Genomic DNA, 6,000 nt, shown 5'->3' with positions numbered 1-6,000 from the left:
TGTTTTTGTACAATTTAGCTCTGTGTCATCAGTGTTCCGATTTATTTCATTCCAACTTCAACACCCGTGACTCTGCCTTAGTAATCTACAAAGTCTTTCTTAATCTCAATTTTCGGGTATTACAATTGGCATGTTGTCGCAAGTGGCACAGTTTGGCTAATGAAATCGTTGGTATCTTGTGAAGTTGAAGAAAATGGACTCCGATCAAATATAACACCGCGAGAACCAATACCTTATAAAACGGTCCAATGAATCTGCTCTCCAAGATCCACAAATTTCAATGCGACAACTGCTCATAATGCACCGACGGACATAGTTGGGCCATTTTACACAGACTGGGAAGCTATCAGTGCTAGAAGGCAAAAGGAAGAGATCGACAGGTCTGTATGGTGCACCGTAACTCGTGACAACGGGCTGAATAATGTAAATGCTGGCATCAAGCCTTTTGCGATTTAAATTTGAATAAAAATCTGGTACACTGAGCTACCTAATTGAAAATATACATAACAATTCGAATTCCTCATAATAAAGATTAATATTAAACAGATCAAGTTCATCATTTAAGAATACACCGAGTGGGGCAAATTATTGTTTCCACTCACCTACCAAGAACTTATTATTTCTTTATTTTTTATGCGATTGCAAAATATTCAGTTTGCCCAAGAAACGAATCGGAGAATGGGGCCAAACTCAAAATTGGTTGTAACTTTGAGAGAAAAGCATATGCTTGAGATTTATGCACGGGAATTAACTGGAACTTGATATCAAATTTCACTTTTCACAAATTGCCCAAATCAAATTGCCCTTAGCCCCGCTATATGTACAGGCAACAACAAAAGTGGACCACGTTCTGCAGGAGGCTGCCAATAATCATGGGTTGTTGAAAGTACTCGGACTTTAATGGAGAAATGATGCTCGCAACCCAAGGTTCAATGACTTCGGCCATTTTGCTCCAAGCGTGGAGAACATGATAGAAAACGAGCCACGCGGTCGAGCTCGATCCACGCGTCAGTTGAAAAAGTCATGTCCTGAATAAACATCGAAAGAAAATAACCAAATGGAAAGCTCAAATTTTAAAGAGAACCGCCAAATCGAAAACTTGAATTAAAAGAGAAAGAATCATAGTACAAAAGGTCAGTTTTTATTATTTTATTTATTCCATTCTTCAAAGTTCCCCATACTTTGGGATTGGCACGTGTCCATTTCCCCCCTAGAATATTGATCGTCATGATAAGCTCCTCAGAACTGTATAATATAATAATAGCTCCATAACATATCAATTGCCAACAGTTCTGGGCTCTAAAACATTACCCTTCGTTGTCGAAAAACCCTGTTTTTCCCTAATTCGTGGCTCTGATTCCCCTCAACCCTGAAAGATCCAAGTTATTTAGCCCATCTCACAGCCGGGGGCAGATTTGCCCCTCCTATAAGAACTTGGCTGTGTGCCAAGCTCGATGTTTTTTTATACAGATTCTCCTTATCATTATTGATGTGAAGTTTGAACTCAATCGAACGCTTACTTTCTTACGATCATTTTGAATTTCATCATCCAACTCGGGAAAATGGCGCGCTGTGAGAGAACAGTTTTCCATATTTTGCAAAAATAGGGTGAAATGACTGCAAAGAGTTATTAAAAAAAACCCAAAGGCACAACTCCTGGAAAAACGTACTGCGGCGTTATCGGCAAAAATGTCGGGGGAGGGGGGTGGACTCTGTCCCTCTCTTTTTTCGTGTTGAAGGAGCTTTCTTTGAGGGCGCTATTTATGTTGTAGCTGGAATCAGGGGGGCGCTTTAATTACAGACTGTCGAGCATGTGCAAACCAGCTAGCTGAGCAGAGGCACAGTGAGTGGACCAAGCGTGTTGTCAGGCCACGAAATTAAGCTTTTGGTACAGTATTCAGCAAAGGGATTATAATGTTTATTTGAATTAGAATAAAAGGGAAGAGTGCATTTTTAGATTATGTAAGTTTTGAGAATGTACGCGTAAAGTCATTGAGTCATGTACTTCACTACATACATGTACATGTACATGTATTGCCATGTTGGATTGGAATGGTCTGATTGCTGCTGCGTCTATGTAAACGAGTTGGTTTTTTCCATCCCCAAAAAGACTTTAGTTGACATGCTTTTGTTCCTGACAACTATAGGTCACTCTAGAATATATTTACTGGCGTCCATATATGGAACGCTTCCCGTACATGTACATGTATGATGTAGTCAGCCCAGCAATCACTGCTTGATCAGGCAAGAAAGGCACATGTACTGTTGGTATTGCACTGGTAATTTAGCTGTCTTTCCAATCACTGCATTACAGTGCAGGTTTTTTATCCCAAGAACTGATGAAGCAAGTCTGAAGTTCGTCATCCATTTTGTTCCCACGGACTGCAGAGCTTGACGGATGACCCAAACCAACCGCACAGTTCAGAAGGTACATGTATCTGTACAACATTTGAACATTTTGAGGAAAGAGTTCCGTAAACGGACACATTTGATATCCCTATGCACATGACCTACATGGACACCGTATCTGAAGAAAACCTGAATGTTTTCTACAGCACAGGTCAGAATTCAAGCTGAAATGCTAACATGATCAATGAACCTGGCACGCTGTTCAATACACGCTTTGCGGTTTTTACCATGCATGTACATTGCTTGTCCGATGCACGATAAACCTGACCCCGGACCTCATTATCTCGGAAGGGCTTGTGACCGCAGACCTCAAAGGTCACCGACAAGGTGTAGTGAACCAATGCACTCGCAGAGCCGTCACTCTAGCTTCGTCTGGGTACATGTCCAGTACACTGCATGGCAGCGCACCGAATAAGTGAAATCACGTACATGTAGCGCCTGGCTGGCAAGATGACCATCCTGAAGTATCGAAATACGTATGATACAGCCTTTTTCTTTTGGTTTTGGATCGCAAAAGTTGTTCAGTCAGATTACATCTGGAAAACGTCAATTATCATTGAAACTGGCCAATAGTCCACCGTGTGTTTAGATTCTACAGAAATTTTTCCCAAATGTAAGCTTTAAAATTAAACCCACAGGATCGACTGGAGTGACGGCAACACTTTTCCTGCTGGTTTTAAATGCTAGATTGGTTGTAAGCAATTTCTGATTAGGCGAGAAACTTTTTCACAAACAGTAACCACGAAAGAAATCCATTCCTCAGCCTGAACCATTGTAACAAGCTGATCTTACAATGAAGTATCAGAATTTAAGTAAATTAAAAAAAAAGAAACCACTGAACTTGCATAAATTTTACATCATAAATGCAGCACCAACAAATAAGAAGTGTTGTCTGCATGGCCCTCTCATTGATCCTGTATGACCAAACAAAACGCTTTATCTTTGAAAATTATTTTGCGATGCGTGCTACATACAAGGTCAACTACTGACCACATTTCCCTAGAATTTGAAGATGACTTGAGCTGCAGTCAAATTGAATACTTTTCGTTGTGGGAAACTAGGAAAATGGCTGCTTCAGTCAACAAAGGCCTGGCTGTTCTGGGGTTTGTGGGTAGCGTGTGCATGGTTATGCTCAGCAGATCGGATTGCAGTGTTGGTGTTCTCTGTTATGCACGGGTCAGCGTGTTTCGTGTATGCGGTTATCTCTTTCGTGTCTGTTTGACTTGTAATACGCTGACACACTAAGCTTGGTTTACGTGTCGGCTTAAATTCTGACATGTAGGGTACTTCAAAGGTTTCTCGGCTAACTTTAAATTTTTGTGGCATGTCATCACGTTCGAATGATTATTATAACATTTTAAGGTAAAGTTAGTGTTGTGCGTATAGGGAACTCTCCCATTTGGATCTGGCCTGCAGGCTGTAGTGTGTTTGTTTTCATTTCTAGACCAGTTGTCCAAAGCAAAAAAGTTCCATGCTGCCAGCCCCAGTGCCAAGCTGACCAGTTGTGGACTACACTACATCATGATGTACCTTTGTACTAATCTCTACCCCTCAACATGTCTCGCTTGGGAGGGTCTGCTAGGAGTATCCATCTGGAGCAGAAGCTCCCCGCATCAGCTGGAAAGACCCATGTTGGTGAGGAGAGTCCAATCAAGCACAGTCTTGTTTGTAGAGAGTCAACCGTTATACAGTACATGCATAATCATTTGTAAACCAGTGAAGTACCATTCCCACCAAAGGTGCTCCCACTGTTGGGGAAATTGGGCCCTCTCTTGACCCCACGCAGTCAGCATACATGTAGCTCTCAGGGTTCACCAAAGAGGGCAAACTCCACCATGATACTGATGAGAGAGCCCCTGGTCCAAGGCTTTTACAGAGAACAGCCCAGAAACAAGGTCAAAATATATTGTATTACCAGAGTTGCGTAACGGCTTCAGCATCATTATTTGGGGTCGTGGCGGCATATAAGAAAGAAAAGAAGATTGATCAAGCTGGCTTGTGTGGTGAAGGAAAAGGATTAATATTGTAGATTTGTTTGAATCTGAAACACTATCTTTTTTATTATAAGTTTCTTTTTAATTTCTTTTCTGTGGGAAAAGATCAACTTTGAAAAGTTATTATATTTACTACACAAAGTTTTATCATTGAAGTACATTTTACGTGTATTTCAGGACAGAAACTCACATCAACATGTTCTTGATAAGTTAATACCATTATGTATTGCAGCCCTGTTCCAAACAGGTACTATTTTCTGTAAAAGCCTCATTCATTACAGCAGTAGGTAGTTGGATTGGCTTCTACAGAGAATATAGTCCATAGCGCCCTCAATGCATTCTGCATGATACACTCGGGACACTTAAGACACTGACCTTGTAAACTCACTCTGATTCACATCTACATGTAGTCTATGACCAGTCTTCTTGTGGTTAGTGCAGTAACTAGGAATTAGCAGTGTCACACTTTGCAGAGCTTTACCAGTTGTCATCTGACGCATTGTTGCTTGTCCCCACCATAGCAGTACCAACCCTACTTCATAGTTGAGAATCTTATCTTGATCTCCCCTGAATTATTTGAGTTTATTAGACAACTATAATCCTCTGTGGCATCGCTGATACCTCCCAGCAGTTTACCATTTCTTCTTTCTGTTGGCTGTAGGCAATGGCCACTCCTTCAGTTGGAATGTCATGCCAAATGAACTCCAAACCTTGGGTCAGAATTCTCAAGCCATTTGCTTCTGTTCTGGTAGTTAATCTGAGGAAGGAAAATCCACAGGTGCGTCACTTGCTTTACTGAGGTGCCAATATTTTGTGGTCCTCACCAATAGCGTGTAATTTGTATTTTAAGCATTGTAAACTCTTCAGGTCTTTCACATATTTGAAATTTTCTATCAACATTTCCATCACTGTCCCAATGGCTAAAATTCATGTGAACCTAAAACAGTGTGCCCCTCTCTGCCACACTGTCTCAACCTCAAAGAAATAATTCATCAAGAGAGCCCCACCTGTGGAATTCACAGGGGTTCAGTATTGATCCCACAAATCTATCTTGAGGATGCAATGCACTAAAAGACGTAAAACATAATGACGTAATGCAATGTTTACCTTGGTGCATTTTGGGTGAAAGGTCGGGACAACAACGCACACTATTGCTAGAACATCATGTGCATGGAAAATTGTCAAAAAGATCCTGAGATTGAGAAGGCCTGTATCTTCCAAAATGTTTTGTGCTAACTTGTTGTGTGCCATTCTTTGTATCAAAAACACGGCCAATGCCAGAGCTGCATTTTTCCAGCTTCTGCGAGACTGCAAGTTTGCTCCATCTAATGTCACACGAAGGCTCACATGACTTACAATAATGTCTGGATTTCTATCCCCATTTTTATTTGGTAAACACTTTGTTACGTCCTTGTGCTTTAAGTCTATTCAAGTGGTAAGTTCTGCTAAGCTAATCAGTATAAAACAGTTGTCCCACAGTTCCTTTTGGAAAACGAAATTGCTTGGCAGAGGGATTTGGAAATAAAGGCCAGGTTTGAGTGCTTCTATTCAGGGGAAAAAGACCAGACACAGGACCAGACACAGGACCAGACACAGG

General features: G+C 41.1%; 1 long non-coding RNA gene across 22 annotated transcripts in view; it reads left to right on the top strand.

Annotated features, from left to right (window-relative positions):
* The first annotated feature begins 1,792 nt into the window (after positions 1-1,792).
* The window catches only part of LOC110990533 (uncharacterized), a 270,020-nt gene continuing 265,812 nt past the window's right edge, over positions 1,793-6,000 (top strand). For 8 of the 22 annotated variants that reach the window (XR_015426944.1, XR_015426950.1, XR_015426957.1 and 5 more), the window contains exons 1-4: positions 1,816-1,888; positions 2,315-2,428; positions 3,854-4,044; positions 5,065-5,181. This is a non-coding gene — a long non-coding RNA (uncharacterized LOC110990533). Of the gene's footprint in view, positions 1,889-2,314; positions 2,429-3,853; positions 4,045-5,064; positions 5,182-6,000 lie in introns of all 22 variants that reach the window. The other 14 variants (XR_015426943.1, XR_015426947.1, XR_015426946.1 and 11 more) reach the window with 11 other exon arrangements.

The sequence above is a fragment of the Acanthaster planci genome, linkage group LG10 (assembly GCF_054643075.1).
Source record: "Acanthaster planci isolate LZ-2023a linkage group LG10, COTS_SCS, whole genome shotgun sequence".
Classification (NCBI taxonomy): Eukaryota; Metazoa; Echinodermata; class Asteroidea; order Valvatida; family Acanthasteridae; genus Acanthaster; species Acanthaster planci.
Note: the sequence above shows the minus strand (reverse complement) of the source record. Positions and strands in the feature narration are given on the sequence as shown.